Here is a 12,608-nt window from a genome sequence, read left to right on the forward strand (position 1 = left end):
CATTGTGTAAACCACCGGTTTGTTTGGGTCATGACCCCTTTTGGGGTCAAAAAATCCTTTCACAGGGGATCCCTGATTCATAAGAGTAGAAAAATTACAGTTATGAAGTAGCAACAAAAATCATCTCATGGTTGGGGGGTCACCACAACATGAAGAATGCTGTTAATGGGTTGCAGCATTATGAAGGTTGAGAACCACTGGTCTAAACTTAGATTACTGTTGGATTTTAGTCCAAATTAAAAATTTATGAAAAGTTGTCTGTATTTTAGTTAATAATATCCCTATCTTCTCTAATACATCCAAATGTAACATTAATCAACCATCAAAGACAGAATTTTATGTGCTGATAAACTGTGTCATTTATTAATCTATAAGATTATTTTAATTGTCCTATTCTAAATAACAATTGATGCATGTTTATTTCTATGATTAATATAGGTGTGGCTTGATTTCCATTTACTAAATAGGATCCCAAGTATTAGAACTGATTCAATGGCAGGGTGTTTAGAGCAGTTTAATGAATATTTATGATAAAAAACATAAAGAATTCAAATCAATAAAGCAAGTTTTGGCAAAACAAAAATAATATATTAAAGTGAAAAAAACAGAAGGAAATAAGAAGAGTAAAAATCAATAAATCTGAAAAAGTGAAACAGAAAAATAAAGAAATGAAATAAAATGTATTAAATTCATCTGGCAAGACAAAATTTTAAAAAGCATTATTACTAATACTACAGTGTAAGAAGGGATCTGACAATAGTCCTCATAGATATTAATGGAATAAGAACTTAAATTTCTTTTTATTAATCTATTTGATAATTCAACTGAAATAAATATTCTGCAAAGCTTCAAACCAGAAAAAATTAAAAAATAAATAGGTAATCTTTTAGTGGAAATGCATCTGTCCTTTTAAAATTTTGTATATGTTGTGCTATTACTAAGAAAGTGGGGTACAGTGAAGACAGAATCCCTGTCATTGTCAGGAGTGACAGGAAATTAACCCCAGGATGCACATCCAAGTAAGTAAACCAGAGACTTTGCAAGGGGAGGGTTTGCCAAAACAGTGGTGTTATTCAGGTGGTGTGACACATCACCCAATGGATAACTGAGTAGCCCCCATCCCAGCAGAAGCAGAGTGAAGTTCTCCTCCAGGATCAGTTGCAAAGGAAAGGCGTGGAGGGATAACGTGTGTGGGGGGGTGTGTGTGCGCGCGCCAAGGAGGGTATGTCAGAGCCAGAAGGCTAAGGGCTGCTACCCCCACTAGAAGTAGTCTATCATTGGAAACCACAAATGATAGGGGTCACCTTGAGTGACTGAACTGTTCACTAGGAATAAAAATGAGAGTCTCCCTCCCTTCTTTTAGAGATAATATTGCTTAGAAATCTGGGGTAATTAGAGGTGCTCTGGCTCAATTTTTTTATGACATTAGTTTTACTTCTTTGACAACTTTTAGATTTCTCCCCATCATTTTTCTAAGTTTATTTTGTCTTTTGTTCTTAATAAGCATACCCTCGTACTACCACTACATTCCATTCTATAAGTTGCAACCCTGGAATTGACTCAGACTCTCCACCTTCCTCAGGTTTTAAGGGGCAAGAAATTAGGCATAATGATGAGAGAGTGAGCAAAAGGAGGAGGTGATAAGAGAGGGGGAAACTCAAGTTCATGTGGTCTGCAGGGAAGCCGCCTGCCAATTTCCTTTACTTTCCCTTCTGCCCCCCTTGAGCTCCCCAGGGCTCATGGAGCAATACCATATTGGTGCATACAGCTGAAATCAGTAAAGATGGATGAAAATCTTATTAGCACATGGGACTAACAGTGTATTCTTTGCTTCAGACATAAAGGCAGATATCTTACAGGTGACCTCATACACTTATCTTTGTATTCACTCTTATATTGGGAAATCTGAGCCATTTCAAGGCAGAATACATTCTAGGCATAAGGACTTTATGGAAAATTTCCAAATGCAGAAACAAGTTGTGAAAACTTTCTCAAACATAAAACCTCCCCTAGGATGCCTGAAAAGAAGCTAAAGAACATATCAAGATTTATCTTGAGATATATTGCTGTCACATATAGGAAAATATCCATATATCTACAACATCTACAAATCAAAAGCTAAAGTAAAAAATTAAAACAAAAATTGAATAATTTTCCATCTTCTGCAGTCTGAAATTGCTCAAACATGCAATCAAACAGCATTCAAGATTCTTAGTGATTGAAATGAAAAAGTTGAAAACAAGGAGAAATAGTAGTTGGAAATTATGCCCTTGTTTACACCAGAGATGTAATGATAACATTTTGTAAGATCAACAACTCATTCATTGCACATAACTCTTTTCAACAACTTAGACATAAAGGACATCTATACACATTTATCTTGCTTGTTGAAATTCACAAGAATCAAATTGTGTATATCAGTGAAATGTGATGATGCAGAAACCCCAAATCATTAGCCAACACAAAGTTAGGGACAGACAATGGAACAGATAACCAACTGTGTACATACAAATTCAAGTTGAAGTTGGAGGAAATGACCTTGTGTATACTCCATCTCAATTTGGAAACCATCTCAAGAACACATTTTACACATTGAACACAAACGACCAAAGACCGGATGAGCTGTGTGATGAGATTAAGAATGTCAAAAATAAAGAAAACAAAAGATTATTAAGACACAACAACAGGACAAAAAAATACAAAAGTGTATGTCAGAAGAGACTCTGAAACATACATTAAAATGTAGAATAGTATTAGAATGTGTATATAATAACAAAGTATCAATAACATTATAAAAATGGTAATTCCAAAATACTTAAGTAATTTCATATTGAATCTGCACTACATCTGGAGACAGGCCTTCGAGGAGGAAAATGAGATGTATTGTTTTAAAATCAGGAAATATGTGAAGCTTAGTTTTATCATTTTAGCATACTTACTCAATTTGTATGTTGGGAAAATAATCTGAGAAACTGGACTCTTTGAATAATGTAGCATCAGAACTCAAGGAAGACTCTTTAGCAACCTAGGATATGCAGAAGACAAAACCTTCCTTGCTGAAAGCAGAATGGATTTGGAGCTCTTACTGATGAAGATTAAACCAGTAGTTAAAGAAAACAAACCCCAACCCGTACAACTGGACTGATAAACAATATTGTGATAAAACCAAACTCAATGTACTGCATCCAGTTGATTCTGACTTTCAGTGACCAAATAGGGCAGGGCAAAACGCCTCTCTAGGATTTCTGATGCTGTAAATCTTTATGGGAGCAGAGGTTTGGTGGGTCTAAACCACTGACCTTGTGATTACCAGCTCAATGTGCAACCTAATATACTGTAAGTGCTCCTTTACAACTGCAATAAATGGACAAAATATTAAAATTGTCAAAGATTTTGTTTTACATGGTTCCACAAGCAAAGGCCAAGAAAGCAATAGTCATCAAATCAAACCACTTACTGCACTGAAAATGACCTGGAATAGGACTCTTTTGATTGTTAAAGAACAAAAGGAACACATTGAGTTCTAAGGTACTACTGACACAGGCCATATCAGTTTCAATTCCTTCATATGCATGGGAAGATGAAAAATGAATAAGGAAGATCAGAGTAGAGTTGATGCATTTGAATTATGGTGTTGGGGAAGAATATTAAACATACCATGGTCTACCCACAGAACAAACATATCTGCCTTGATAGAAATACTGCCAGGATACTCCTGAGAAGTGAGGATAGTGAGACTCAGTGACTTGTACTTTGGACACATTGTAAGAAATGACCAAGGTGCCCCCTCCACCACAAACAAAACAAAAGGAACCACACTGCTATCAAGTCAATGTCAACTCATAACGATTCTATAGGACAAGATAGAACTGCCCTTGTGGATTTCCAACACTGTGACTGTTGAGGGGAAAAGCAAGGCCTGTCTATCTCCCTCAGGGAAGCTGGTGGTTTCCAAATGACCTAGTAGATTGCGGAGGGTCCAGTCTTTGAAAAAAGACAAGGTGCTTGGTAAAGTAAGAAGAAGAGAAAGAACTGAATGTGATGGATTGACATTAATGACAATGCTGCAACACTGACCTCAAACATCAGAATGAATGGGAAATGGGGCAGGACTATACATTGTTTATTTTTCTTTTACTTGGGTCTATACCCAAGTTAGGATCAATGGGAAGGCACATAACAACACCATGATGTCTTCTTCAGCATCTCTCTACCTCTGTCTCACTAGGATCAGTATGTCTTCACCAGGGAGAAACAGAACTGGAGCTATATTAGCACAGCCTCACTATGAGCCACAGCGTGGATGTTAGGGACCTGGTGCTTTTATTTCCCTGCTGTTGTCCATTGTTTCCTGAAACTGATGACATTATTTTAACTTCCGTAGATGTTTATCTGTTAAAGATGTCTAGATGCTCTGATATTCCATGTGTTTGGGGAGACGATAACCATAAAAGAATACAAGATGTGGGAATGGTGGTAAGAATTCCTTGGGGTCATCTTGTTAGATAATAATTGTGTGTTGTCTGAGGCAAAAGTTGCTAAAGTACAAGCTTACTACACAGGTAGGATGCTAAAATAGGTGTAGCTTTTGTGGTCTTTTGGTGTATGAGAAGGTATTTAGACTCCACTTGGCACAGTCATTGTGGCCACTCTAATGATAGATGAATAAAATAATATCTCCTAGGACTGGAGCACAGAACAGCAGCAAACCCTCAAGAATGAAAAAAATGATAAATTCTGGATAAAATACAGAAAGGACTACAAGTCATGATGTACCCCAACTGAGATGAGAGCTCTACTGGTGAGGTAGCCCCAGGGACCCTTGCCAGCGATACTTTCTATATGGATGACTAGCTAAAGCATGCCATCCTTGGAGATGGCAGTAGACATGCATAGTTCCACTGACACTGTATGATTTGAAGGAGATTTGGGGCAAAGTTGCCATCAGATCAAATTAAAGGCTGCTTGTGGGCCTTACTCATGAGCCCTAACCCTTAAACCTTTATACAAGTAGTTGGTCAATAGTGTGTGGTTCTAACTGTGTAGATTGGTCAATGTTTAAGGAGCAGGGGACAGCAGTGGGCAGAGTTTTGATGGGAAGAACCTATGAAGGACTTCTTGTCTCCAAACCTCGTATGCGGATCTGTTTTTCATGGAGCCTAGTAACTTCTTTTTCTTTTTAATAATCATTTTATTAGGGGCTCATACAACTCATCACAATCTGTACATACATCATTTGTGTCCAGCACATTAGTACATATGTTGACTTCATCATTCTCACAACACCTGCTTTCTACTTGAGCCCTTGGTGCCAGCTCCTCCTTTTCCCCCTCCTTCCCTGCTGCCCCCTCCCCCTGAACCCTTGTTAATTTATAAATTATTATTTTTTTATCATATCTTATATACACTATATTTTCCCTCTACCTTTTAATTTTTCCACAAGCCTTTGTGTGTGTATAATCTGAACAATGCAGGCTTCAAAGCAAAAATATTTTTTATAATTAAACAATTATTTTCAGCATTGATATTTTGATGCACAGTTCTATATTAATAAAGTAGAGAAACATTACTTTTTGTCATAGTATTTAAATACATTAATTAGCAGGTTTAAATAAGTGAACACATTTGTATTCAATCCTAAAACAGAGGTTAAACTTCACTTTAGGCATTCTAGGAAAATAATTTAGCAATAAAATGTATACTAAAGAGATGTTCTAATAAATGAGAGAAAAAATCATAAAACCCGAATCCTGTCAAAATGTGTAGTCAACATGCAGACATTTTAAAAATATACTACTTAGAACAGTAATTATCAAGTACTAACACAATAGCAAATTAAATTAAAACTGCACTACTGGAATGTGTAAGGTAACCTATTAAAGGAAAGAGAATGTATTTAGACATATACCTGGCTCATTTTTATGGGATGCTTTAATCCAGAACAAATTGTCAGCTTTTAGTTTTATAGGTTTTTTTCCTACTGACTTCTTGAAAACAACCCGTGAACACTCACATTGATCATTTATATGTATAGAACGTAATGCGCCTATATAATTCAGAACGAAGACAGAGATAATTTGAAATACATGGACATTGCATTTATGGAGGCATGTTGACAAATAACAGAAAATGCAGGCTTTTCAATCATTTTGAAAGTGGACGTCAAGAATGTATTACCCAAAAAAATAAATAAATAAAAAAAAATTTTAAAAAAAGAAAAAAGAATGTATTACCACAGACAGCTGGTTAATTTTCAATGTTCCAGGTCTAAAGTGATGCAGAATGAGGGCTTGTATATTGCATATGTACAAAGATCATATTCATTTTCAAATGATTTATTGCCAAAGGAAATCACCAAAAAAAGGCATACTGGAAAAAGGCAACAAAAAGATGCAGGAGAATATACATATTATATTATACATAACGTATGTACATATATATGAGAACAGAGGAACATGAACAAATTTTAGAATTATTAGGACATTTCTTCTTTAACAATTTTTTCAATGTTTTCATGTTACATTCAATGTTAACATATATCATTTTGCTTCATTGTACACCCAAAAGGGTAAAAAGTTTTGAGTTTTCTTTATTATTGTTTATATTTAATTTATAAATATTGTGTGTGGGTATGAACTAGTTCACAGCAAAATAATTTCCAAAACATCTGTGAATATCCTTCATTGTAAAGGACATGGTCTACTAAAAATATTTCAATCCTAACCTCAGCCTCCAAGTCAATTCCAACTAATAGTGACACTATCGGACAAGGTAGAACAATCTCATACAGTTTCCATGAATCTATAAAGAAGTTGGTGCTACATCCTTTTGCACAGGAGCCACTGGGAGATACAAACCACTGAACATTGGGTTGGCAGCTAACTTCTCTAAGGTTATTCCACCAGAGTTGCTTAAACATTTTACAGATGTAAAGAGCAACATTTACTAGTACCACCTTAAGGACTGTACTTTTGGTGAGGCCTAATGTCACTATTAATTTTAGGACAAAGAAACAATATGTACTGCTCACAGGCTAGAGAATGCAGGTTGACAGAGTAAATGACTTATGAGAGACATGTTGATGAATAACTGAGTCAGAATGTACACCAGGAGTGTCAAATTATGAAAATTATAAAGCAATTGCTGGTAACTAATATGCTATACTTCTGTACATAACACATTTAAATGAGGGGTAAGATTAGTAATATACCCTGTTGAACACAAAGTTGAAGATCTGAAATATAAGAATGCATCTAATTTACAATAAAATATCTGTATTAAAATATGACATGTGAAACTGTTTTCAATTGACCCAAATTATAGCTGCAGCTCTTAATCAGGACAGAGATTACTAAAGAGCAAATGGTTTTAAGAAGGCATGACCTCCAGAATAACTAGTGCAAGAAAAAGATACCCAGAGATTAAATACTTACAGTACTGTCACTTTAAATGTCTGGAGCTCTCCCTCTTCTGCAGAAGTCTAATGAGAGCATTTTTCACTTCTTTGTTCCTAAGACTATAAATGAGTGGGTTCAGCATGGGAGTCACAATAGTATAAAAAACAGAGGCCACTTGGTCCTTTCCCAAGGAGTAGGAGCTCCTTGGCTTTAAGTAAGTAAAAACCATGGTACCATAGATGATGGTGACTGCCAGGAGGTGAGAGGCACAGGTAGAGAAGGCTCTTTGCTTCCCTGATGTGGAATTGATTTTCAGGATGGTTGAGAGAATAGATGCATAAGACACACCAATTGTGATAAGAGACACCACAAGGGTGGACCCAGCAAGGATGAAAATTATGAACTCAACTTCATGTGTGTCTGTGCAGGAGAGGGTTAAAATTGGAGTGATGTCACAGAAAAAATGATGAATGACATTGGAATTTCAGAAATGCAGGGTGTAAATGGCCAGCAAAGTAATACAGGAATCAAAAATGCCAATCAAGTAGGATACAGTGATGAGAGAGCGGCAGAGTGATGGGGACATAATGACAGGGTATTGTAGAGGCTTGCAGATAGCTACATGGCGATCATAGGCCATTGCAGAGAGAACAAAACATTCTGTGACACCTAAGAAGACAAAAAAATACATCTGTGTAAAACAGCCTCCAAATGAAATATGTTTGGTGGAAGCTATCAGGTTTTCTAAGGCTTTAGGGGTAAAGACTGATGAGTAGCTGAGATCAAGGAATGACAGGTGACTGAGGAAGAAATACATGGGCGTGTGCAGCTGGAGGTCCAGGCGGATGATGAGGATCATGCCTGCGTTCGCCAGCACAGTAACCAGATAGATCAGGAGAAACAGATGAAAGAGGACCAGCCGGACCTCTTCAGAGTCTGTCAGTCCCACAAGGATGAAGTCAGGCACGTTCATGTTGTTCCTTCTACCCATAGTTTATAACTTCCTTGAACTATAGAAGAAAGTTGGTATTCAGCATTGGACCCCTAATTCAGGTTTTGCTTGTTTCCTACTTCTATAAATTGATTAAAAAACGAGTAGATCGTACAGACCAAATCTAATTTTATTGCCACTTTTAAATGGGTGTTAATGGTATTGGACACTGTATGATAAAATAGAGCAACTCTTATGCAATTAGAATGAAACTACCAATGCCCTCAATTCTTCACTTTATTAACATCTTTAAACCACAGGAAATATCTTAACATAGCTTTAGTCATATGAACTTTTATATAATACACTGGGATAATAGTTGAATAAATTTTTCCAAATTCACAGAGAGTAATTGTTGATTAAATGATTGCACTATGTAACCAATATTACCAAGTATCCTTACAATACTATTTTTCTTGGTTATCATTACATTCAACATCCTGAGACAAAGTGTATGTGGGTAGTAAACAATGACAGAAACACATCCCTTCCTGCTTTTGTTTCCAATGTTATTTATTATTTATAGTAGTTTTGCATTGGGCTCCTAATTATAGTCAGCAGTTTGAAACCACCGGTCACTCTGGGGGAGAAAGCCTATGTTTTCTATTCCTGTAACATTTCAGAGCCTCCCAGAGGCAGTGCTTTCTGGTCCGATAGGGCTGCAGTGACTGGGAAACTACTGACAAATTAGATACATCAACCATAGGATTTTTATTACAATGTTTATCATAAAATACGTATCTGAAATACAGAATATGTATTTCAACTAGAAATTTTGAGTCCTTAAATTTTTATTAAGTAATTCCTTGTGAATTTGATTTATTTTCATTTTTAAAAATAAATGTGATAATTGTTTATGTATTCTTAATTCTAACAATTCTCTCTATATTGTCTGTACAAATTCTGGCTCTACCGAGGGCAAGATCTAGATTTATACACACATAGATACACACACATATACATATGGTGAGAAGAAGAAAGCACATATACACATATTTTTATGGTGTCCCAATAGTATCAGCTCTGACTTTAGCCAAGTGGAAATGTACTGCTGTCAGTTGACTCAGCCCTGTACCTACTCCTGAGCGTCTTTTTCCAGTGGAGCACCTGCTGCGCTCACGCTCCTGATATTCTGGCTAGCAGCTGAGACTTCACCCCTGAGTCAGACAGCCCTCTCTGATCTCACCAGACAGCCTCCAGTTTTGAGAATGAGACTTACCATGAGCCCAAGAAAGGTGACAATTTTTCTTCTTAAATGATCGATCTAGAGTTTGATCAAGGTTAAATATTTCTTCCAAATAAAATATATAAAAGCAATTAAGGAGATCAAATGTTCTGAGATGGAATAATATTTTCCTTTCAGGTGCATTAATTCTGCATTTTGTATAAGCATTTTTCCTGAGGAAGCATAAATTAATTTTTAAATATTACTTAGTTGCTATTCAAATGTGAAGTTCATTGGTAAACTATATTTCTAAAGATTACCTGGGAGCTATTTTGAATGTGAGTAGAGCAGAGTAACCCTAGCCTATCACTCTAATCATTCCAGTGCATCTCATATATGAGGCACTGATGAAAAGGCAACATTTGGTCATCCTAGGGGACTAATTTCTTTGGGAGGTTGGTTGGCACATTCCCAAGGATAAATGTTTGAGAACAGGTGGATTCAAGGTAGATTTGTAACAGAAAGTTATCTGCTCCCTTAATAGTCACGTAACACAGAGCATGATGTTTTTTGTCTTACACTGTGATAACCTACAATTTTTACTAGAATGTCAGAGCAACCCTTCCTAGAGAAATATTGAATTGATGTGTAACTCAAAGCCCAAGTAGTTAAACATAATAGTACCTATTTTTACTGAGTTATTTTCATGTTTTAAAGTTCAGTACTACCATAGGAATAAAATAAAATCATTTATGAAAGTTAAAATATAAGAAAATAAAGATTCATAAGGAATGTTAGTATGTTGATGCATCTTTTTTTTGTATTCTCTTATATCTGCATAAAACGCTAATATCATTTGCTCTGAATCTTCTACTGATTTTATCCTTCAAAATTAAAATGAAACTTGTCTTAAGTTAGATTAGCATTTTACAAATCATACAACTCCAGGTCATTTGCATTGACTAGTGACCTCTAGCTAAATTCCCACCAGGAGTATTCAGCAACAGATGGATCATCACTATGAGGAATCACAAGGAAAAAATAATGTTAGATTAATATTCAGTTAATCAATAAAACTCAAAACCAAACTCACAGACATATTATGAGTTAGAATCAACTCGATGGCAGTCCATTTGGTTTTAGTATGCTCTGGATAGATAGGGAGATACAAAAGTTACACATTAGATGACCACTCACCGTATTTTAAGTGCCAATCCCTACAGCTTCTCTAGGACTGGTCTCTCCTAACAACATGTGCTATGTATTTGAGAAACAGACTTACTATCCTAGCCTCTAAGGAGCATTCTGAATGTCTTTCTTCTCAGACAGATTGGTTTGTCTTTGCAGCATTCCATGCTACTTTCAATATTTTTCTCCAGCACCACAATTCATAGACATCAATTCTTCTTTGGCCTTTCGTGCTCGATGTCCAATCTTCCCATGCATACTAGGGACTTGAAATGCCATGACTTGAATTGAGCTCACCTCAGTCTTCGAAGTAACACCCTTGTTTGTCACTTCTCTGAAGGGGTCTTGAGCAGCAGATTTCCCTCGTATCTTTGAATGGTTTGACTGCTGCTTCCATGGGCATCCATTGCGGAACCTTGACAAAATCCTTACCAATTTCAACCTTTTCTCCATTTTCCATGCTGCAACTGTGAGTCCAGTAGTGAGGACTTTGATCTTCACATTGAGTTGTAATCCACACTATACACTACAATCCTTGATCTTCGCTACAAGGGCTTCAATGCCTCCTCAGTTTCAGCAAGCAAGGTCATAACATTTTCATACCGCAGATGGTTAACAAGTCCAGATCCCACACTGCCCTTCATACAATCCAGCTTCCATACAGTCCAGATGCTCAAATCCAGATCCCACACTGTCCTTCATTTAATCCAGCTTCTCTGAGGATTTACTCTGAGGCATATTAAGGGAAAAAGTATGGTGAGGGTATAAAACCTTGACGCACACTTTCCCTGATTTTAAATCATGCAGCATTTGCTTGTTCTGTTTGCACAATTCATCTTTGTCACTTGGTAAAAGTGAGGAGGACTTTAAGTATTAGCTGGTGACGCTCAAGAATTGCAGACTATAGTAATTTAAAGAAAACCATTACAACAACAAACAAACAAGTATTATAAAGAGTTTCAGCCTCAGAAACCCATAGCTGCAATTTTACTTTGTTCTATTGGGTCCTTATGATTTGGAATCATCTTATTGACATACAGTTTGGCTAATAAAGCAAATATTATCAAAGTATAAAGAAGAAATACATAATTGTATCATTATAATTTGAGCATTCAATATTCCTTGGTCAGTAACTGATAAAATTTTTAAAAAATTATTTACCAATAGTTAACACACATTTAAAATAATACACAAGTCAAGGGGTGATGTCACGAGGACAATTACAATATTTTGGAAATTGAGTGAAAATGACAACAGAACTTTACTACAAATATAGACAGTAGCTTATCTAATGTTTAAAGGAAAGCTGGTGCAGATTTAATAGTGACGTTAGGAAAAACGGACCCAAATAAGTGGCACAGCTTTGACAAAAAGAAACTAAAAAGTAAGCTGAGCCAAGAAAATGAAAGGTAACAAGATAAGATATAAATATAATTGAAGAAAAACAATAGGATAAAAGTGAAAACTCCACAAGCAAGCTCAATGCAATCGAGTGTAGTCCAATTCATAGAGACCCAACAGAACGAAGCAGATCTGGGTGGGTCTGAAAGTGACATAATCCTTTTGTCCTTATTGGGTGTTATGGAGTCAGTTCCAAGTTCTTGCAACCCTATGAACAACGGACTGAAACAGTGTCCAGCGCTGAGCCATCTCCACAGCTGTGTTTAGGTTTGAGCTCGGTGTTGCAGCCACTGTGGCCATTCACTTCGTTGAGGGCATTCCTCTTTCTTAGCCGTGCCTTCACTTTGCCCAGTATGATGCCCTTCTCTATGGACATGTCTCTCCTGACACCACCTCCAAATTATGTGAGAGTACGTCTTAGCATCCTTCCATCCTTACTTACCATTCTGGCTGGACTTCTTCCAAG

The 12,608-nt window shown here is 36.4% G+C and overlaps 1 pseudogene; it reads right to left on the reverse strand.

Moving 5' to 3' along the window:
* Positions 1-7,440: 7,440 nt before the first annotated feature.
* LOC101662778 lies at positions 7,441-8,409 on the reverse strand (annotated as a pseudogene).
* Between the last annotated feature and the right edge of the window lie 4,199 nt (positions 8,410-12,608).

Source organism: Echinops telfairi, unplaced genomic scaffold (genome assembly GCF_000313985.2).
Source record: "Echinops telfairi isolate 266 unplaced genomic scaffold, ASM31398v2 ScPeMD7_60;HRSCAF=208, whole genome shotgun sequence".
NCBI classification, from domain to species: Eukaryota; Metazoa; Chordata; class Mammalia; order Afrosoricida; family Tenrecidae; genus Echinops; species Echinops telfairi.